At 44.7% G+C, this 23,845-nt stretch overlaps 1 long non-coding RNA gene across 1 annotated transcript in view; it reads right to left on the reverse strand.

Moving 5' to 3' along the window:
* The window catches only part of LOC142875633 (uncharacterized), a 38,230-nt gene extending 16,002 nt beyond the window's left edge, over positions 1 to 22,228 (reverse strand). The window contains exon 1 of the long non-coding RNA XR_012922941.1: positions 21,936 to 22,228. This is a non-coding gene — a long non-coding RNA (uncharacterized LOC142875633). The remainder of the gene's footprint in view (positions 1 to 21,935) is intronic.
* Positions 22,229 to 23,845: the final 1,617 nt, after the last annotated feature.

Genomic DNA, 23,845 nt, shown 5'->3' on the forward strand with positions numbered 1-23,845 from the left:
ATATGCAATGTGTTATTTTATAACCATCCCCATTCATCAGCAGAGACCATCTGCCTCCCAGCATGGATTTCATCTGAAAGCATTTTAAGTTTTATCAGTTCAAAGATGGAATTTTGTCTCCTTCAAATATTTACCTATGTATTTACTTATTTCACTTATTGCCTGCCTCCCTCTCTAGCACGTTACTTCCATGGGGCAGAGTGTATTCTCTTCACTGACAGATGCACGATCCTACAATATTGCCTGGCACGTAGTAGGTGGTCAGAAATACTTGTTGGATGAAATTCTACAAGATCTCTTCTTTGGGGCCTCTAGAAAAGGTTTGGGGGTAGAAATCTAGAACATTTTCTCTTCTTTCCAGTCCTTCCTGATTTCCCACTAAGATGACAGCTAAATGGGGGGAGGGGGGAGGGAGTTGATTGGCTAACAAGGCTCCAGCTTGCCTGGAGCTCCAGTTTCTCACCTTCTGGGATCCCCACTGGGGTTTAGAGATAACAAGGTCCTCTGTGTTCATCGCTGGAGAATCACTAAGTCCCCTCCACACAACCTCATCAAGTCCTTGGGCTGTCCTTTGGAGAAACAGGAAAGGGTTATCCCATTTCGCAGAGAGACATCAGGGAGGCTTCTGAGTGACACGAGGAAGCTGAGACCAGAATCCACAGCCCCAGCTGCCTGCTCAGGGCTATCTCCATGTCCAGAGAAAAGGCCCATTTCTCCCTCAGAATGCTGCATTTTAAAACCCTAATTTTCTACCCCAGCAGGCAGTTTCTCCCAGAGCTATTTTAGGAAAAATAGAGTACAGGAGCAGAAGTTCAAGTTTTCTTCAAAAAGCTTTGGTTGATCAGTTGTTTTGTTGAATGTCACCCAGTTTGGGTTTGTCTGATATTTTCTCATGATCAAACTAAGGTTGTGCATTTTGGGGCAAAAATACCACAGATGCTAAGTCTTGTTCTCAGTGCAATACTATTTAAAAGTGTCAAGGTCATAAAAGACAAGGAAAGACTAAGAAATTGTTAGAGACTGCAGAAGATGAAGGAGAAATTACCACTAAATGCAGTGTGGGATTCTGGATAGGGTGTGGGCACAGAGAAAGGACATTAGTGGAAAAACATTCAAAGTCTGTAGTTAATAGTATTGTACAATGTTCATTTCTTAGTCTTGACAACTATGCTATGGCTATAGGAGTTGTTAACATTAGGGAAAGCTGGGAGAAAGGTACAGGGAACCTCTACTATTTTGTAACTTTTTCTGTAAGTCTAAAATTGGTTCAAAATAAAAGGTTTAAAAAGTGATGTTGCTTGCTCCTCAATTTAACTGGAAAGGCAAAGAGAAAAGGACAAATTTTCTAGCTCCGTTAGCATCACCAAGGTAGGAGCACCCAATCCCAAAGCAAAGGAGAAGTGGACAGCTCCAAGTAGCATACAGACTCAAGAGTTGAATGACCAGCAGATAGTGGTCTCTTCCTGGAATTCCAAGATGCTCCAGTGTGGATAGTTGGCTGAAATTTGTGTTACCGCAGACTTAGTTGTACCTGATAGTTGGTCTCATTGCTCGAACTCTCCACCCACATGGGGAGCCCTCACTCTCCTGCCTGTCTCTCTACACGACCAACCCCTTGTCCTCTCCATGTGCTAGGGCCCTGGTGGGCATGCAGTTCTTAGCATTTCAGAGGATTTATTTCCCCTTCCCTGTCCTGACCCTAACACTGCCCCAACCTAACAGCATTGACATTTTCTGCCATCATCCCAGATGGCAGTGGTATAATCTATATATTATGTATGTGTGCCAAAACAAGTAATTTTCCACTTATACTGCATAATTCTCATACCCACAAGCCATACTCAAATTTACATTTTGGTAGTATTTGTGAAGTTGAAATTGAGTCAACTGTGGGTAGAAAAAAACAAGGGACTTCCAACAAACTCCTATCTGCTATCTCATTCATTCAATAAACATGCATTGTGTCAGGTACTGTGGGGCGATGGCAAATGATTCCCTTCCAATTCGGCCTTTTCCAACACAGAAGAGGCACACCCTCTCTGATGAGCCCAGACCCGTCCTGTGACCCATCCAGAGGTCCAGTTTTAGTCTCAACCCACGGGATGAGTGCACACCCACAGACACGTGGAGAGCACAGGTCAGGATCAATGTGAGGCAGAATTTAAAGGATGAATGAGGACACTTAATTATTAATTGGATATGGAGGTGTCCGAAAGGAGAAAAGGAAAGAATCATAGGGTCCATCCTCTGGTCCTGTTTTTGGATGCCTGTGGCCAGATTCCAGCAGGAGCTTCTGGTCTAACACCAAGGAGGCCTTCTCACCAACCAACCTCAGTCCCTGTTTCTTCCTGTAATAGATTAGGTCCTATGCTCATCCTTATAGGTAGGAATTAAAAATGGGGATGATTTGGGTCCAACCCAACATGAATTTGACTTTTAAGTTTCTGGATTTTCGTAGGGAAGCAGAATGAGGCACACATCATCTTTGAGACAGATCCATGGGCCCAGAGAAGGCTGTCAGACCTCACCCCACTGTTGGGGATATGACCATGGGGCTTCAGAAGCCACTGACTACACCCCAATCGCCACTCCTCCATTGTCCCTAGACTGCTTTGGGGCTGCTGAGCTGGAAAGGTTATGATCTGTAGCACTCAGGACCAGCTTCCCTGAGTGCTGAGGGGAGCTGCTTTACATTTAGTCCCTTAAACGTGTTTCAGTGTGAGTGAGATGCAGCCAGCTACCTTGTTGCCCAACATGTCAGGGAAGTGAAGCTGTCCCACATCTGCTCAGCCCATATTTTTAATTGCTTAATAATAGTGAGTGGGCTTCCCTCCTCCCTCCAGCATAGCAGCGTGGGGGGCTTTGACATTCAGGGCCTGGTGTGTGGGCAGGAAACACAGATGAGGCTGGGAAAATGTCAGCCTCCTACGGCTTCTCTGCCAGTGAATCACCGCGCCATATGACAGGGCACACCTCATATGAGGAGCACCGGGCTGGCAGTCCCGGGAGCTCGGCTCCAGCCCCAGCTCCACTACTAAATTAGCCATGTGATGCAGAGCAAGTAGCTCACCCTCTGGGAGTCTCAGGTTCCTGCTGCTTTGAGACGTGTAAAAGGCAGTGAGAATTGGCACAGAGGATATTTAAGGGATGGTTTGATGGAATAGAGATTAAGAGCACAGGCTTAGGATCTAGACCACTCGGGGCTACTCCAAAATCTATCACTTACCAATAGTAGGATCTCAAGAAAGTTATTTAACCTATCTGTGCCATGATTCTCTCAACCTAAAAACAAGCATAATAGTAGTAGCTACCCAACAAGGTTGTTGGAAGGACTTCAGACTGTGCATAGTGTGTTGTATGCATTCTATATGTTAGCTGTCATGATTATTCCATTTCTAGTCATCTAATTTAATTGACTATATTCAAAGTTCTAAGGGAAGTATTTGAAAAGATGAATAAAGAAATTTCCCCAGATACAGTCTTATGGGGAAGATAAACACATACATAAAACATTGTGTGTGGGGGGAGTTGTGGGCTGCCTGTCATGTGCTCTGTAACAGAAGTGAGTGATAGCACCATGTGTTTAGCATGTGCCAGGGACAGTGCAAAGGGCTCTGCCTTCACTCCCCATTGTATAAAGTAGGAAGTAGTCCCAGAGCATTTGCCTTAGATCACAGAGCTTCTAAGTGGCAAAGGCAGGATTCAAACCCATCTCTTAAATTGCTGCTCTTAAAATCTGTATCATTGGGTGGGATCTGAGAAAGCTGCACAAAGGAAGTGGCAGCCTAAGCCTGTACATTTTTTACTGTGAAAAGTCAGTATTTCTAGAGCACTTCCAGCAATGTTTACTTCTTAGCTACATGGATGAGTTTTTTAACCACTCTGAGACCCAATTTTCTTTATTTATGAATAATAGTAACCAGAACAGAGTTCATGGGAGGAGTAAATGAGCTTATAGATGCAATACTCCTAACACAGTGCATGGTACATGGAGAACACTTGACAGATGTTAGTTGATACCATCATGACTATCACTGTCATCATCATCATCTATACTCAGCTCCCCCTCAGCTGATAGTCAGGATCACTCATGGATTAAAAAAAGAACTTCCATTTTCAAAAGAGCTCTCAAGACCACCTCCAACCCACTTCCTAGCAGGTGCTGAAATGTGACCATCAGCCATTTAGTCCTTAGGTGAAGCATTTGTCTTATGCCTGGGGTCTCCTTATAAATATGAAAGCAACCAAGAGGAATGAAGAACACATACAATTCTTATAGCATTCATTTCATTATTTGAGAAAGGAAGCCATGCCCATGCAAAGATAGAGGACTGGGAATATGAAGCAGAGGTACAGAGGAAGATAGGAGAAAAGCCTAAATGGGGACTGGAAAATAGGGTAGGGAGGGCAGAAAGCTGTCACCTTCACAGTTCCTCCAAGACTGCTCTGTTCCTGTCTGCCAAGAGGCTGAGCCCCAACCTTGGAATAGGGGATGCACATGAGGTAGGCCCTCATTAACATGTGAAACCAGAGCTCAGAGGGGTGACTGATGGCTCCCCCAGAACAGAGACATGTTTGATGTTGGCTTGTCAGCCCCACCATTCTTCACCAGCACCTGCGGCCAAGATTCATATCCTCTGTCAGAGGCTCATCCAACACCCCGAGCTGGCCTCCATCACGCTCCAATTTTTATATCCTCTCCCTGAGAATGGCAGGCAATCTTTCAGATCCCAGAGATGGAGAGACACACAGTAATGTTCCAATTTTTCCTGGAAATTTCTTAGAGGTTGGAGTCAGGATAAACAAAGAAGAGGGAAGAGGAGTGGAGGATTCATAAAGGAATGTGTTGACTACAGCCTGTTACCTATTTTCTGCCATTCTCACTCATGTCCTCACTCCCCCAGCCCCATGCCAGGTTTCCAGGCAATATCATTGTGAATAATGGTATATTATTGAGTATCTGTTCAGGATACTACTCTATCACAGCAGGCAGTTGCTCACCAAGAGAGAATGATGCCATGACATGCCAAGATCAGATTCATATGAGAAATAAAATCCTTAAATCAAGATGAAACAGTTTGAATATTTAAGTTGGAAGATCTGTGTTGCCTCTCCTTTTTGTGTCTCCCTTGTGTTGCCATGTTTATATTCACTTTGTTAAGTCCTCATTGTGTGCCAGCAGAGCACTGGGAGCTGGGTGGCACTAAGTGATGAGTATGACTAAATACCTTCTCCAGAGCTCATAGTCTTGAGCCTGTCACTGTAAGCCCACCAAGGGTAGGTCTTGGGGTGGCTCACTCTGCCCTGTGGCTCCCAACGGTGGCTGGCACATAGTAGGTACCCAGGAGCTGCCTCTTTAATGCAGAATCTTTATGCAAAAACCTACAGGAGTTAAGTCTTATATTATTTTCCCTTAACTAATCCAGTCTGTGGGGAAACATGTTTTCCTCGTTTTTCCTTAAGATTGAACAAGAGTAAGGATACTACAAAAACTGACACCACACTTTCAGGTAGTATCACCATTCATTTATGTGTCCTGGCTGAAAGAATTCTGGGCCATGGGCCTCGAGTTAGTGCTGGCTTCACCCTAGGTCACCTGGACCTCTTGGAACCTGGTGCCACATAAGACTGGCTCCTCTACCTGATGGATCAGGACATGAAAGGCAACAGGGAGAAAACGATGCTTTAAAACAAGCATTCTGAGTTGGGACTGTCAGTTCAGCTCTCAAAACCTCTAACTGAGGAAATAAAATGGTGGCCATCAGATATGGGCTGCTGGCCCGGATAGGGTTTTTAAAAAATTCAATTCATGGTTCAATATATGTAAATTAATAAATGTGATTCACCACATAAACAGAAGCAAAAACAAAGACAACATAATCATCTCAACAGATGCAGAAAAAGCATTTGACAAAATTCAGTGTTCTTTCATGATAAAAAGCCTCAACAAACTAGGCAGAGAAGAAACACATCTCAAGATTATAAAAGCCATATATGACAAACCCACAGCCAACATCATACTGAATGGAGAAAAGTTGAAAGCATTCCCATTAAGCACTGAAACAAAACTAGGATGCCCATTGTCACTGTTTCTATTCAACACAGTCCTGGAAGGCCTAGTGAGGGCAATCAGGCAAGAGAAAGAAATTAAGGGAATCTGAATCAGGAAAGAGGAAATCAAACTATTGCTTTTTGCTGATGATCTAGAAAACCCCAAAGACTCCACCAAGAGACTCCTGGAATTGATAAATTCAGAAAAGTCTCAGGTTACAAAAATCAACACACACAAATCAGTAGCACTCCTATACAATAAAAAAATCTAGGAATATACCAAACTAAGAAGGTGAAAGATTTCTATAAAGAGAACTATGAAACACTGAGGAAAGAAATCACTGATGATACAAACAAATGGAAAAACATATCATCCTCATGGATCAGTAGAATCAACATTGTTAAAATGTCCATACTTCCCAAAGTGGTTTACAGATTCCATGCTATTCCCCACAAAATACCAATGTCATATTTGACATACATAGAAAAAATAATTCTATGCTTTGTTTGGAACCAGAAAAAACCTGAATAGCCAAAGCAATCTTAAGCAAAAAGAACAAATCTGGACACATCACATTACCAGACTTCAAACTATATTACAAGGCTATAGTAACCAAACCAACATGATATTGGCACAAAAAGTAGAGACATAGATCAATGGAACAGAACAGAAACTCCAGACATAAAACCACCCCCATACAGCCAACTGATCTTTGACAAAGCAGACAAAAATATATACACTAGGGAAAAGAATCCCTATTCAATAAATAGTGTTGGGACAACTGGAGAGCCACATGCGTAAGAATGAAACAGGATCCATCTCTCTCACAACTCACAAAAATTAATTCAAGATGGATAAAAGACTTAAATTTAAGGCACGAAACTGTAAGAACTCTAGAAGAAAATGTTGGCCAAACTCTTCTAGATATCGGCTTAGGCAAAGAATTTATGGAGAAGACCTCAATGGCAATCACAGCAACAACAAAAATAAATAAATAGGACTTGATGAAGTTAAAAAGCTTCTGCACAACCAAGTAAATAATCACCAGAGCAAATAGACACCCTACAGAATGGGAGAAAATATTTGCAAACTATACATCCGATAATGGGCTAATAACCAAAATCTACAAAGAACTCAAGCAAATCAGCAAGAATAAAACAGTCCCAGTAAAAGTGGGTAAAAGATATGAACAGAAGTTTTTCAAAAGGTAGAAAAATGGCCAGTAAACATATGAAAAATGCTCCATTTCACTAATTATCAGGAAAATGCAAATTAAAATCATTAGAAGATATTGCCTTACCGCAGTTAGACTGGCTTTTATTAAAAAGTCCAAAAACAGTAGATGCTGGCATATGTGCAGAGAGAAAAGAATGCTTATACACTGTTGGTGGGACTGCAAATTAGTATAACCTCTATGGAAAACAGTATGGAGATTCCACAAATAACTAAAAGTAGATCTACCATTCAATCCAGCAATACCACTACTGGCTATTTACTCAAAGGAAAAGAAGTCATTCTATCAAAAAAAAAAAAAAAACCTGTACTTGAATTTTTATTACAGCACAATTCACTATTGCAAAGATGTGGAATCAACTCAAATGTCAATCAATTCATGAGTGGATTAACAAAATGTGGTATAGGTATACCATGAAACACTACTCACCCATGAAGAATGATGACTTCATGCCTTTTGCAACAATATGGATGAAACTGGAAACCATTATCCTAAGTGAAGTATCCAAAGAATAGAAAATCAAACACCACATGTACTCACATAAATTGGAACTAACCAATGAGCACATATATGCATTCAGGGAAGTATAACTCAATGGAAATCAATCAGGGGGAGGGAGGAAGGGGGGATAGACAAAAACCTACCTAACAGGTACAATGATCACTATGTGTATGATGGGCACACTTATCACCCTGACTCAAGCATTATAAAAGCAATCTTTGTAACCAAAAACATTTGTACCGCCGTATTACTTGGAAATAAAAAAAATTTAAAAAAAAAGAAAATTGAATTTGTTCCAACATTTAAAAATTAATGAATACAATGTGCACCAACTGCGGAATGGACACACTTGAGGCCCTAACTCAAGGGGGAAGGGGGGCAAGGGCAATATACATAACATTAACATTTGTACTCCCACAATATGCTGGGGAAAAAAAAAAGTTAGGAGACTTCACATTTTAAAATCAGTTGCTCTTGCAAACTGTCAGAAAATCTGACACCACCAGACCAGAAGCTGAACATGGAAATAGCCTTTTGTAGTTGAAGGTTGGCTCCGTCCTGTAGACAGGGCCTGTGCTCTCTGAATCACTACAGTTCCCACTTCAACCAGCGTTCCTCTTTCAGGCCACCTCCCTGGACCCTGTAGGCATTTCTCTGGTTAATAAGCCTGACCAGTTTAACTAGTGGTCCAAGGCAGCATGTGCCCAACACCATCTCGGGATTTACAGTTATAGGCATAAGGTGGCCCCCAAGAATCCAGAGAAAAGATTGCTCCAGGGTGTTGGGAAGGGCGAGAGAAGCAGTATAGGAAGTGGGTGAGCAATGTGTGTGGTCCTACTGGGGCCCACGACCAAACCATTCCGGCCAGAGTGGGGCTCCATGCCGGAGAACCTCGGTGGGGGGTGGGTTAGGCTGAGGATGGTAAGTTGAGCCCATATTGTGGGAAGGAGGGCCCTGAATGCCAGGTAATAGTATTCTCAGCTTTTCACAACAGAAACCCCAGATATAAAGTGAGATTTAGGGCCTAAGGCTGCCAAGTTCACCCCTACCCATACTTCCACACCCACCTCCATAATGAGAGTTGAAGTGGAAGTCTAGGCCTCAGGAAATACAAGGATAAGTGCAAAGTTCTGAAAACTCCTCTCAGCCTTCACAAACTCCTGTAGGTTTTCTGTGGCAGCCAGAGGCATCCCACAAAGACCCAATGGCAGTGAGGGCAAACATCCAGGTTGAATTCTCCCAAAGCACCTCATGAAAAAGAATGGGAGAAAGAAAGAAGGGGAAAAGAAAATCTCCTTTCACCTTCATTAGAGCTCTTGCTTAACTGAGCTAAAAATAAAACTAATTGCTTTTGCTATTCTAATGTGAAAAATCAGTTTTTAAAGGATCAAGATTCTCTCCCTGGCTGGAGAAATCATTGAATCGGTAATAGACTGACTGCCAATGAATTATGAATGTCGTAATCAAGCCTTCTTGGAAGGCCAAAGTCTTGGTTACAAATGGGCACTATAATTAGAAATATGCTGAAGCTGCCTAAGTCCACCCCACACACACACACTTCTTGTCTCTTTTTTAAGAAAGAGGCATAGACTGCTTTTCCGCAGGTACCTGGTTTGTTCTCACCATTTGAGAAGACACCCACACAAGGGGGCATAAGAACACCATCCCTTCTCCCCATTCCCCTCTATAAAGCCCTATAAGTCTCCCCAACAGTGGTAGTTCCTTCAGTTCTCTTCCTCTATTACCTAGAATCCTACAAACTGAAGGTAAACTAGGATAGCAAGCAGCCTCTTTTCAAATCCAAGGGGGCCAGGGAGGGGCAGGGTGTGAGTCATCCACACCTTAATCAGTGGACAAATCAGTTTGCCCCAATCCTTTGTTTGAACTACCTGAGCTCTGCAGGACTGAGAGATGGAGTGGATGGACCGTGTATATCAGGGAAGGAAATGGGAAGGGCCCTGCTGAAGACTGAGGATCCAGGCAGGACAAATGTGCACAGGTCTGCCTCTCAGCTCCAATCCCTCAACTGAGAAAGAGAAGAGATCCCCTCAGAAAAGTTGGACGATGTGAAAAGCCAATTTGGATTGACAGAGCCAATAAGAACAACAACATCCCTCCAAAAAAATGATCATGTATGGGAAGGAATTACCTTACCTCATTTTTTTGAGGCTAGATCCACTTTGAGCAAAAAAATGGCTGGGAGTTGCTGTCTTTCCCCAAACCATTGCCTCTAATTTGACCTCTAGAGGAGAAATCAGTTCTAACCAGAAAGCTCTTCCAACAGAAGCTACTTCTAAGAGCTTACCTTATCTCAGCCCGGGAGTGTCCAGTTGAGGGAAGGTCAGAGTTCTGCTCCTCTCTGAGCCTTGAACTGAACCAAACTCCTCAATCCGTTTCCACTTGCTAAGTACGGCTGGATGGTCTTAAATAACTGGTTCTCAGCCCTGATAGCACATTAGATTCACCTGCGAGATTTTTAAATGTTAATGCCTGGTCATTTCACACCAATTAAATCGAACATCCAGGGGTGGCTTCAGGCATTACCTGAAAAGTTTTAACAAACTTTCCAGTAATTCTAAAGTGCAGATATGGTTGAGAACCACTGACTTCATCATTCCCTCCCAGCACCTGTTCTCTATCTTCCTGCCTCTCCTCTCATTTCCCAGACCTAGACTGAAGGGCAGAAGCCTTCCTAGCATGAAAGGCTCTGGAGGCACCCTTCATCCCTCAGCATGGGTGCCAGGTTCCGGGGCCTGTCTGTGTAGCACCCTGAACAGCTCTCCAGAACCCTAAACCATTCCATTTGAGGAGACCTAAAGGCGCATCTTATCCTGAGTAGCAAATAGGATTCATCCTTTTAGTGCAACTCTGTTGCACTAAAAGGAGCTCTCGGCCACTATGTTGAGAAATCTTTCTCAACAGGACATGTCCAAGCTCAGTGGGAAAAAAATACCGTGTTCAATTATCAATGTCGGCCAAATGAACACAGGAGGGAAATGATGCATTTACCAACCCTCAAAAAATTCCCTCCTCTGACTTATAGGAAAAAAGAAACTCACAGAAAGGAAGTGGTGTGCCCATTAAACAGCTCAGTAAACTAAAACATTAGCTTAAAAGATCTGATATGTGCCCAATACTGCAGAACCTTTTTACTCCAAGTGAGGTTTGCAGACCAACAGGGTCGGCATTCACTGGAAGATTGTTAGACATGCAGAAGCTCGTGCTCCACTCAAGGCTTACTGAATGCACATCTGCATTTTAACAAATCCCTCAGGTGATTAGTTTTTACAAGGAATTTTTGAAAAGTACTGTTAGAACACAGACAGAAGATGGGAATAGCAGTGGGCTTTGCCACAGTCCAGATGAGGAATGCAGGGGCGGGGGGGAATACCAGGCAAAGAGCAATGCTAAGTGTAGTGTAAGAGACGGAAATGCCATCTGAGCCTGGGAAGCAGGGAGATACATGTGTGTGCAAAAGTACAGAAGGCTCCAAAGAGCAGGAGGACTTTGGGTTGGGTCCTAAAGGATGAGTGAATTTAAAAAGAGAGCTGCCACTCTCAGCAGCTCCCTCTCACCTCTGGGAGCCCACTCTCTCTCACCCTCTGCCCTCCCATATATGGTCTGGACATAGATGCATTGTTTCTGGCATGAGGCTCCTCTCCTCAACAGTCTGGGGAGCTCCTTGAGCCAGGGATGGTGTCTTCTTGCCTTGCCTCCTATACATGTCCACATGGGACAAGACTCATAAAGACCACAGAAAACATTTTGAATGAACACATGAGTGAGTAAGTGAACAAGGGAGGACTGATTGACTGCAAGCACACAGAGCCTAGCTCCATTCTGCCCCTCTCCATCCCTGCTACCCCCAAATGACTTGATGGAACTCAGGCTGTTGTCCAAAATTATCAGACTATGACTCAAAAAAATAAATAACTAAAAAGTTAATCTAAAATCCCAAACCTGACTCAGGTCTGGTTTGGCTGCTAATCAGCTGGGGTTCCTTTATTCTGGGAGAGAACTCCCCAGAATTCAGAGTTCCCAGAACTCATGGCTAAACCCCAGTGAGAGAGAGAGAAGGAGAGGATAAAGCTTGTAGAAAGAGTGTGGGATCCCTGTTATGGGGTGTGTGTGGGGGAACTCTGGAGGGTCCGCACTCCCCTAGTTAAGACATTCCTTCTGATATGACAGGATTCAAAGCTCCTCTGCATCTGGTTCTGCAGACCCTACCTGCCACCAGCCCAGCCCACAACACTAGCATATATAAAAGTGATTTAATAGAATATTAGAGTCATAAGTATTTTCCATACACTTATTTATTAACACAGACATTAATTTGTGAATGCTGCAGAAAAACAGGGTGCAGGCTCTGGGGTAACACAGCCTGTGTTGGAATCCTGGCTCTGGCACTTTTCAGTTGTGCAACATTGAGCAAGTTATTTAACTTCTCTATGCCTTAGGATCATCATCAACAAAATGGAGGTAATAGTAATACCACCTGTCTCACAAGGGTGCTCTGGGAATTAAAGGAGTGGATGCACATGTGAGCATGTGGCTGGTTTCCTGGAACACGTTACCTATTCAATAAAGGTCAGCAATTGCCCACCTTCTCTTCAGAGCCCATCCCACTTCACACCTCTCCCCCAAAGCCACGCTACTGATGTTGCCTCCTGGTTTTCCAGATTCTCCTGTGGGTACCACCAAGCCTGACACAGGGTGGCAGCTCATGCTCCAAAGAAATCAGTTCCCTCTAACATTTGACTCTTTACAACTACCTTTCCCTTAGGATTTATTCTCAGCAAACTGGAAAGAAAGTATCTTATAATCTAATTTATGTGGGGATGTTATAGGCTTATAGATGTCTACATTCTTTTTAAAGGTACAGAATATCTGCAAAAAGGAACCTAAAGATAGCAATGCCTCAACAGAAAGAGATTAAGTGTTTGCACTGGAATTTCAGGAATAGCTAGCTACAGATCAGGTAATTAAGTGTTTTTAAATCGAATAAGGGGAGAAACCTGAATGCCCAACTGTAACTAAAATCCTCTTTGTAACTCAGTACCAGAGGATGAGAAGGCTCTGGAAAGAATTTCAAGGTAGATAGATGATTTGGTTAGTTTACTGTTCTAAATTTGGAGTCATTCTTTTCTGAGTAAGAGTATATAAGGGCATCTGTGTCATCCCCACCAACAAGAAGTCCTCCTACAACTGTAGGCTGCAGGGACCACCTCTGCCACTAAGGTCAAAGTTCCCACTGGGATAGTGAGCCCATGAGCTGATCCCCCCTGAGCACTCTTCAAACATAAATCAGCAGAAATCTCCACTATTTTCTCACCGCTATCCAAGGAAAACACCCATACTCCCTCCAGGTGCAGGAGGACATGATGCTAGCAGCAAGAAGGCTTGTCCTGATTTCTCTAGGGCAGACCCTGTGTGTCAGGAGTGTGTGTAGGGGGGAGCCTGGGAGGCCACAGAAAGTGGTACAGGAATGGTTGGGGGTATAGGATTATCTCTGAGCAGCATCTCAGACCCCATTCAAGGGCATTTCAGGAATCCAGAAAGAAGAGATGGAACTTTATTTTCTAGCCTTTTCTACTCACTTGGTTTCCTAGAACTCTTCTACCACTTCCTTGCCTTCATCATGTCTTATAACTTCGCACACATGCACCACCACACAACCAAGACAATCATAGCAGATGCAACAAATACATAGCAGAGGGTGTCAGAAGAAGCCCTTGTCCCTGAAAGGTATAGACTTCACCTTTGCAGGACTTGTACCTATGAGCAAGAAAGGAGCCGCTGGCCCACTCCTCCTCTCTGCAGAGGACTGCTGAGTCTCAGTACAAGGGAATCTTTTGTCCTAGGTCAGAGTGTGAGCCTGTAGCTGGGTCAGGACTAGAACTCAATTCTTTTTTACTTTCCCCTGCTGAGAACTCCTCTACTGGGTGACTTCACACAAGTAATTTCTGGCAGTGGCTGAAATTAGATACACAAAAGATAGACGAGCCTACAGTTTGAGGGTTCTTCCCATCTTCACTTTATCCTGAGCCTCTTATGCAATGAAGTCTTGGTTATGTGCATGTTCCCAGTCTGCCTTGATCCTGTCACCAATATGATTCTTGCTACAGTGCAGCGTTTGCTTCCTCCTCTGACAATGGGCCAACCGTCTAGGCTGCTGGAGATATTCCTAGTTGAGGAGTGTCTACCTGAATAAAAATAATGCTACTAGAAACCCCTGTCCAGAACAGGGCTGGCAGTTGTCATGGATGAACCTCATTGATATAGTCATAGCTACCATCAGAGAAGTAGAGATGCACATCCAGGAGGCAATTAGATCTCTAGGCTCTCAGCCAACAAATATCCTCAAATAGCAACCAGAAGGCTCTAGGTCTCCCTATGCTTAAACATTCATCCCTCTCCACATTCTACAAAAATAGAAGACTGTTCAGGGGGAAAATCAGTAATATAGGAAGAAAAGCAGTAGATTCTTATCTCAAAAATATTATCTCATTCATATCTCTTATTAGTATCATCTACATTCTTGATGAATGTGTCAGTTCTGTGTACTGCTCATTTTTTCCCCTACTGAACAGGAGAGTCTCATACTCAAGAAGGTAGGGCTGAGAGGATGAACCAGAATAAATTGCTCCAATCCAATCTTTAAAGGCTCCCTAAGAAACAAAAATTAGGGATTCTCTTTAGACTCAAGGGATGTGAGATGCAATAACTGATCCCTTAGGGAGCATGGAATCTCACGTGGTAGTTGGCCATCAAGAAAGGAGGCCAAATGACATGAAAAAGTGAAGAGTAATGAATAAAGAGTTTTAACATCAAGAAGACCTAGATGTGAATTCCAGTTCTTCTATTTACTTGCTTATATTCTTGGACAAGGTTTTTAAACTTCCTGGTACTCAGTCTCCCCATTTAAAATAGAATCATACTATGTGACTCATAGGAATGTTATTAAGATTAAATAAGCTACTGAGTGTCAAGTGTCTGGAATATAACACTCAGTAAATGGAAATCAATTATATAATGACTTTTCAATTTTCCCTTAAGGTTTTCATTCTCCCCAAACCAAGAGTTGGCATATTTTGCTGCAGTGACTTTCAAATCTTTTTTAGGGAGCAAACCATATTCTTAAAAATAAATCAAACAGACCAAATTGAAACTTTTATGATCCCATCATCCTCTTTCCTCCTGAAGGGGCCCCGAAGACACTGCCCCTGCACCCCGGGAAACTATTGGTAGAAGATGGGCCAGTTACATGGGAAATGGAATATCTGGATTCCAATGCCTGTTATACCACTAACTCCCAGAGAGACCTCGGGCAAGCCACTTCTCCTCCCAGGGTCTCAGCTCTCTCATTGTTAAAGTGAATAGGCTTGAGTATGTGACCACTAACGGTTCTCTGACTTCTAGAACTCAAGGAAGACTCTGGTTGCTGGATTTGATTATTGGTTTTACTGTCTTTTCCCCATGCCTACCCCAGACTATTATGCTGAATGAATATTTACTGGTACTCTATGAGATAACTATATCCCCAAAACTAGGGTATCCTTACTTCTATTAAATGATATAATGTCACCATATGTTGCCTTGCTCCACACCTCAACACTTAAATGGGGAAGAAAATAACATGCAACTATCATATTGAGAGTAAGCCAAGGGTTCTGGGAATGAGGCTGTGGCTTTGGTTATGGAGGGAAAGAAGCATAAAGTGATGCATCCACCTTAGTCCAAAGAGTTTGAAATATGTCCCAAAACAGGAAGTCAAGAGCTGGAGTTCTATGGGATTTTTAAGGTTACATTATTTCTCTTCAAAAAGAAATATACTTAACCTCAGGACTACTTTTTACAAAAGAAGATAAAAACTTTTCTATTATTTGTAAGCTTTAGCTTACATACAGAGAGTGTATCACCTAAGGGGCAAGTTGTCCTACAATGAGTGAATAGCAGAAACTTGAGCAGGTGGCATGGATAGGCAAATTCTTGATGGGGGCAGGTGAGGAAAGAGGGTAGTGAAGGGGCCTGGCTCAGGCAGGACTTAAGGAGTCCACAGAGTCAAGTGTAGGTCTGGGAAAGGTGACTACCAGAGTAAAGCCAAAAATTTTGTCATTCCAGCAAAAACTATCTGAGTGGGTCTGCAGGAAGGGTGGAATGAGGTTTAATGAGAAGTTAATAGTAAGGTCATAATTTTGAAAACACAGACAAGGCAGACAGGGTTGTGTGGTGTACAACAGGGGCCTGAACTACTTCAAGCTCCTACCCTTAACATACATGAAACTCTGTTTTGTATACCTATAAGAAATGACAGTAGGATCAAGTAAAAATACATTTTAGAGTTCCTTGAAATTTTAAAAATGCCTGACAAACGTAAGATGCTACTTATTAAGGTATTAGAATCAAGAGAATCCAGGTTTGCCATCAGCACCACGGACAGCTGCCAGCGGGGCTAAACTCTTCCCAGGTATTCCTTGAGCTGTTAATCTTCCAGGATGGGCCTTCTGCCTGAAATAACTCTCAGAATTTAAAGGACCATAATTTGTCAGAGTAGGTCCAAATTGCCTATAAAGGATACCCAACATATATGTCATGTGGCAATGTGATGTTTTCCCAGTAAATGAGTAGCTCAACGGGGGAGCTTACTTAATGGACTGCATGAAGTTAATTCCTCAGTGTCCTCTTAGAGCTAAGGAAGGACCCTGAAACACATCAGCAGAATATAATCTAGAGCAGGAGTCAGCACATATTTCTTCAAAGGGTCAGATAGTAAATGTTTTAGGCTTTGCAGTCCATATAGTTTCTGTTGCAACTGCTCAACTCTGTCACTGCAACACAAAAGCATCCATAGTCAATTTGTAAGCAAATGGGTGTGGCCGTGTTCCAATAAAGTTTTATTCACAAAAATAGAAGGTGGGATAGATCTGATCTGCAGACTGTAGTTTACTGACCCCTGATCTAGTGGGGTAGTTGCAGGTCATTTTAGCCAGTACTGCTTAATCCCTGGTGTTAGATATATAATACATGACCCAATTTGGCTGTCCAATAATGGGAGCTCAAGAAGTGTGAATTATCTGTTATTATCCTGAACCTCAACATTAGCCTTTATTACAAATATCCACTTAGGAAATCCCAGGTAGTCCTAGAGAACAAGGGGTAAATGTGAAAAAGATCAAGAAAGGCCAAAAAAATTGTTCAACAGTTATGAAATGTTAATAGAAAGGAGAACCATGGACATGTGGAGTTTCACAGTTGACCTTGTAAAAGATGTAGTGCTTCCACTGGTAGAAGCATTTCCATAATAATTAACAAGAGTGGGCCACTGAGAACTGCATGAAAGGGAAAACCTCGACACAGCAGAGACAACTTAAATCAGATACAAGAAAAAGAGGCTCCACATCAATTAGGCACATCATGCTAAGACCAGCCCTGGGAGATTTGCCTATGTTATTGAATTTAATCCTCATCACTCCCCCTCAATGGACTACTACTTCTATTCAAACATGAAGGAGCCAAGGACCAGAGAGATAAAGTCACATACACAAGGACATGCAGGTAGTGAGCAAAAGGTGGAATGGAAAACAATTCAATGTCAGAGCTCATGCTCCTCCCACACCCACTCTCTGCCTGCAGATGCAAAGCCCTAAGTCACTTTAGGAAGGAAGCTGAGGCACTTGCTCCTGAGAGACTCAAGTCTGGAGAGCTTGGGGCAGATCTCTCCTCCAACACATCTTCATTTCAACTAGAGCCACTTAATCGGCCAGTCTCCAACTCTCTCTAGTGCCTTCTCCATGCAGCTACCCAGATTAGAAGCCATTAGGAACCACTCTTCCACCCTAAGGACTCTCTCCCCTCCTTACATGCAGTGGTCCCTGTGACCTTCATGCAGTGCCCTGGACAAGGCAAGTGCCAGAAAAAGTGGGATCTTTGAGGGGAGTGAGCTTAGAGCAGATGAGACTGTCTGAGGACTGGGGGGCGCCCACTGTTATTCCACCACTGCCTTCCCTGCTCACAGCAGGACTGAATGGCAGCCGCAAACTGCATGTGAAATCTATCCTTTAGTGCTGCCAAGTCAGGTGGGAGGGGGGTGGTGTTAAAGCAAAGCTATAATATGCCTGCAATAAAAGTTTACCAGCTTTTATATAGGTTCCCGATAATGAGAGGAGATATTTCAACAGCTCAGATAGTGTCGTGAGAGGAAAAGTAATTCCTGGCACCGCCTCTTTAAGGTGAGAATCTGCCTCCCCCACATGGTTCATAGCTGGGAGTTTTTCCCCATTTAAAGGAGACTGCATCAAATTATGTGTGCCTTTCAGTCTTTATCATGGTTTATAATGGATTCCTGTAGAGAGTCTAGAAAGGGAACTTTTCATTGAGGTGAGTGGTGAATTTTTATGCCCTCAAACCTTGGAAGAGTCGAGAGTTACAGTAACAGAGAGGTAAGGAAGTGAGGGATTTTGGAAGTTCAGGGCCAAGAGCAGGATATAAAGATGTGTGTCCTCGAGGTATGGATCTTGGGAAATAAATTAGGGCATCCTACTGCTGCTACTTTAGACAGAGACTCTAAGAGGCTACATCCCCATGAGGTAGTAAGAAACTTGACAGAAGGTGTGGAGAAGAATCTCCCAGAGTGACTGAGAATGGGGTGAAACTGGGTAGGCAGAGAGACAATGAATGCCACCTGGAAGCAGAGGGAATGCATTCAGAGATGCTGGCGTGGGACAAAAGAGGGCGGAAGCCAAAGTAAGGGGCAGTACAAGGGAAGCCAGGATAATGGCAGATGAACCTGTTGTGGGCTCAGAAGGAGAGAAGCCTGCTCTGCCACACCAGCCAGGCAGTGAGGACACTTTCTCCTAACAGGGAACTGACTTCAGCCTGTGCTGAAATGCCCTTGTGATTTGGCGCAGACCTGCGTGGCCCTGTGATATTCACTGTCCAATGGGCATCCTGTCAAAGCTCATTAACAGAGACATGCCTGATTTCAAACTTGTGATCATTTGGACACAGACAAGACTCAAGCTGACATATGAGCTTTCAGTGAAAACAGAGTTTGTTACACAAATCAAGAGTGTGAAAGGATTAGGGGCAAGAGGGATAATTAACCTACTAGGAGAAAACCAACTGGTTGCAAGAACTTTGAATGACATCAGTTCCTCTCTCTTTGCATCTGAACAGTGTCACTTACAAATGATTGCTGTCTAAGCCTGGCTCACGTCCATCAGACCCTCATAACACTTCATTAGTCCCTAATTGGTGTTGCTGCACATGCCTAAAATGTCAATAGTAACTCTCCCTTTCTTTCAAAGTCCAGCTCCAATCAGCTCTCCTCAATAAGGACTTCTAGGACTTCTCAGCCCACACAACCTTCCCTAAAGCATCCAGTACCTGGGCCACCTATGCACCACTTATGGGCTACCTTGACCTGTGAGCCCTCCTGTCCCATGCCCAGCTCTTACAGCCCTAGCTGGCCTGGAAGTCCTTGGAGACAAAAAGTGAGCCTTATTTATGACAATTTCTACCTGCTAGGTCACCAACAGCTCTGTGTTGGCTAATTGAAAGGGACGGGTGATTTTCTGGCAAAATCTTCACACATGGATACTATGAAATATTAGGAAGCAATTAAAAATAATGAGTTGGAGCTATAGATGTGGACTGACTTGGAAAGATACCCATTTGCTTTTAGTGAAAAAAAAATTGATTGTAGGGTTATACACATTATATGATTCCATTTTTTAAAAAAAATACTTCCTGAATATTTTATAAACATTGAAATATGTTTGAGTGAGCAGAGAGAAAAGTAAGGAAGGATATATACCAACTGTTATAGTTTGTTTTCTGAGACTGGGAGAATGGGATTGGAGACGGAGATGAGAGTTGGCTTTTCCTTTGCGTGTCTTTTCCTTGTTTGGCTTGTTGCATGAATGTGCATTACCTTTTGCTTTGAGGGGAAGTCAGTGAGCCTTACAAATAGTGCAAAGTCAAGCTCTCTCAACATTTGGGGTAACCCAGACAGCATCGTCTCTTCCTCCCAAGGCTGAAGACCAAGCTCAAAGTGGGAGGGGCCATGTAGATCATTTGTTCCTCTTACCACCCCAACTGGCATTCACACAGTCCCCCTTGGGGGCTTTTTAAGGGGTCTTCATAAACTCCACATCCCCCTGCATTTCCACTTGTCAGGTTCCAGTCCTGTCACTTGTTTCTCCTTGAAGTGATCATGAGTGGGTACTGCTTCTCACACCCCAGAGAGCCCTATCTGAAATGAGGGGACAGCACTGGGGGAGGCTGGATTTTGTCTGGTTTTCCTTCTAAGTCCACTCTCCATCCTCCCCCACCATGCACGATACTGTCAGAAGGCTGATATCCACGACCACATCAATAAGACTCCCTCGCTGGGTGCGTTCAGCCAACAGGAGGATCCAACAGATAAGAGGGTGGGAGGAGAGAGAAGTCAGGGTCTTCCTTCCCCAGCTCCACCCAGCCCAACCACGGGTTGGCAGTAGCTGTGTTCCCCACCTGAAAACCACAGCTGCTGTCTGGCAGCCTCTGCTGAGCTGTAGCTTTCTCAGAGTGTGGTGTTTCATGTGTTGGTGGGGAGCGAGTAAATTAACAGTTTCTTTCTGTTACTAATGTCGAGGTGCTTCACCATCCCTTGCTCATCCTTACACCCTTGTGAACTCTCCCCTTATTAAACTCTCTTCGATATTCCCTCTCTCCCTTTTGCATGTGCCATCTTTTTCCTGCCTGGCCCCTGAGCAGCTTCCCTGCCAGCAAAGGGCCCTGGAGCACTGCAGCAGAGACCAGGGGCTGTCTCTAAGTGCTGCCCCTGCTGTGAGAAGCCCCTCCATGCTAGAGACGTGTGCACCCTGGAAATGCCTCTCTCTGGCAGGGCTTTAAGCCTAAACCCAAGGAGGGCTTTAACAGGCACAGAGTTGCACCTTGTTTCTCTTACCCACTAGCCATGGAGAAGTGGTGAACAAGCCCAGCTTACCCCCTTGCAGTCCATTTGAACCATGGAACCAATGCAAGCTGAAAGAGATGGACCCTCCATGCCCCTCTCAGGCTGGAAACAATCAGAGGGGTGCTGTGGAGCCTCCCGCCCCAGCCGAGTATCTCCCATAGCAAAGTTCTGCTTCTGTGCCTCTCACCCAGCAGGTGTCAATCAGGCAAGGAACAGGAGAGAACAGATGCAAACAAGCCAACTAAAAATACACCCGTGGCAGACTTCGTTAACGTGCGGGAACATTCTCAGTCCCCGGGGCAATGATGGGCCCTCGAGATCTCAAGGGGCAGAAGAGGAATGGCAACTAAAGTGAGACCCGATAGAAAAGCAACAGCAATAATGACAAAAATACATACCTAATGCAAAAAATAACAACAACGACAACAACAACAAACAACTGTTCATCCTCAAATCCCGGGGGATACTGACAGCTAATTATTGATCAACCCAAGCAAGAATGAACTATGCCTCAGAATCAACTTCCTTCAACTCCCTAGAGGTTATCATGAACTATGGGGATGCTATTAACTCCGGGAGACATGGGAAAGGGGCCCCCTCTCAGGTCTGCTCCTAGACTCAGCAAGAGGCTCCAGCCCAGCCAGGCCTGAAGGGCAGACATAGACGATAACAGACAAGCAAATTAACCACCACCCCACTAGATCCCTGGCAACAAGAAAGTGAAGGTGCTGTAGACCCATGTTTAGAGCAGCCCAGAGGACGAAGGATAGTTTTTCACACCCATGAAGCCAGATATGTTATCTTCATATCAGTGAGAGCAATGGTTGTATGTTGTGGAAGTCCAGCTTAAACTGGCGTAAGCAGAAAAAGGGACTGATTGGCTCATTTAACTGAAAGTTCCAGGGGTAGTTCAGGCATGGCTGGACTTAGGTACTCAATGACATCACCAGGACTCTCTAGCTCTCTGCCCCTTAGATCTGCTTTCCTTGGTGGCCGCCAGTGGTTCCATGCCGACACCTATTATTAAGCAACTCCAGAGGAAAGTGCATGCTGCTTTCTAAAGAATTACTGCCCATGTATCAGATTTGAATTTCAGTAGCATGCCTTGTGTTACCTCCCCGTCTGTCACTCGTTACTGGAGCCAGGAGAATGGAATGCTCTGATTGGTCAGATCTGGGTCACATGCTCACCCTCGGTCTTAGAGGTAGAGAAGTCTGGCACGCAGTAGGCACTCAGTAGATAAATGTTGCACGCATGAAGGAATGAATGGAAGGCCCAGAGGTGTGACAGTTCAGGGCACGCTGGGGCACCGAGTTGGCTACCGTAGGGAAAGGAATGAGATTGGAAAGCCAAGAAAGAGCAGACAGCATGCGGTGCGGTGGCCGTGGGCAAGGCACTTCACCAGCTGGACTTCAGGCTACGAGACGTGCGGGGAAGCCCAGAAAGTAGCGCCTGCCTTCTGGAGCTTGCACTCGAATAGGAGTCATGTGACAGCCACGTGAATGTTACGTCACAAGGCAAACGTGATGGGCTCTGCAGGGGCAGATGAGTTCCCGCTGGGGGAGTGAGTAGGAGATCGGAGACCTTTCAGTGGAGGAGTCGGCTATTCTATTTGGAGGTGGTGGGCAGACTAGTTTGGACAGGTGAAAACGAGGATGAGTTCTTTAGGCAGAGGGATGCTCAGGAAGGTGGGACAGGGAAGGCGGTCCTCGGAGGACAGGCCTGTGGGGGGCCCTAGGAGGTGGGGCTATAAAGGGGCTCAGGAGTCTCCCAAGCGAGGCCTCTAAGCCAAGGATTTAGGGTTCTGCCCTGTTGGCTGTCGAGTGTTGCCATCTCTCCTTGGACCAGTTCATTTCAGTCACTAGCCTAGAAATTTCTCAGGCATACCTATTCAGATTCGCGGTTTTAGGAAATCGACAGGATCTCTCCATCCCAACAGGCTGCTGCCTAAAAGTGGGCAATTCCTCTCTGAAGGGTGACGTCTCCAGACTGCAAATCGACCTGCCTGGCTTCCAACCGTTTCCAGCAACAGCGGTATAGCTCATCTTAAGAAGCCAGGTTTCTCGGCATGCGTGATAAATTCGACTTTAAACTGATTATCGAAATCTACAAGCTGTTAATCCAGTGGCTGCCAGCGCAGCCCTGTTCTCTGCTCTGTTTCATCTTCACTTACAATGACAGAATTCGTGTGTTCTCCCGGCAGCTCTCAGGAGCCCGCACTGTGCCTGCCCGAGACCCCTCCTGCTGTCGCTCCACGCGGCAGATACGTGCACGTCTCTCTCTTTTGCTTTCTCTGTCTCTAACTGAGGCTGATACTGAAAAATCTGAAATTACTGGTCAAAGCAAGTGAGAAAGTCACTTGACAGGGTGAATCCTGTGCAGAGGAAATGTGTGGGTTCTCAAGGACTGTCAGCAGAGTTTGCCCACCTTGCAGGGGAGGGGCCCTGGGGGCCCAGACGACGGCTTGGGTTGATGAGCGGCCTCGGCTGCATGTCTGAGTTGGCCCCTCTGCAGTGGTGAAGCATGCAAGGGCTTCCTCGGGGCAACCTGGCAGCATCCCTTGAGTTGGCGTCCCCCTCTCCTCCAATAAGCAGGCTTGCTGCCAGCCTGGGGCGCCCAGGTGCCAGGGCTGGGCATTCGCCTGGCCAAGTCAGAGCTGCTCCCTGTCCCCACATCAGGTGAACCACAAGCACAGGGGCACCCAGGGCCCCTCATCATCTTCATCATTGTCCTTCTGTCTGTCCCTTACAGCCAGCAAGGAGGCCTGAAATGGCACCTGGGGTTTTACCCAGGCTTGTCCCACTCATGTTCCCAGACTTCTCTACCTCCCTCTTCACATGCCATTGGATCCAGCCCTCTGCACTGCCCTCTATTCCCCCAAATCTCCTCTACTCTTCTCATCTCTATGCCTTTGCTCCCTTGGACTCTTCCACCTAGCCACCCCCCCCCACCCGCAGCCATCCCACCCTGACAAATAGCCAACTCTCAAAATCCTGCCTAACCTTCACACTCAATGCCACTCTCACACAGGTTTCTAAGCTCACAAGGGTATCATTCCTCTGAATTCTTGTGGCACCATCATACATTTGTGGACATTCAT

Source organism: Microcebus murinus, chromosome 14 (assembly GCF_040939455.1).
Source record: "Microcebus murinus isolate Inina chromosome 14, M.murinus_Inina_mat1.0, whole genome shotgun sequence".
Taxonomy (NCBI): Eukaryota; Metazoa; Chordata; class Mammalia; order Primates; family Cheirogaleidae; genus Microcebus; species Microcebus murinus.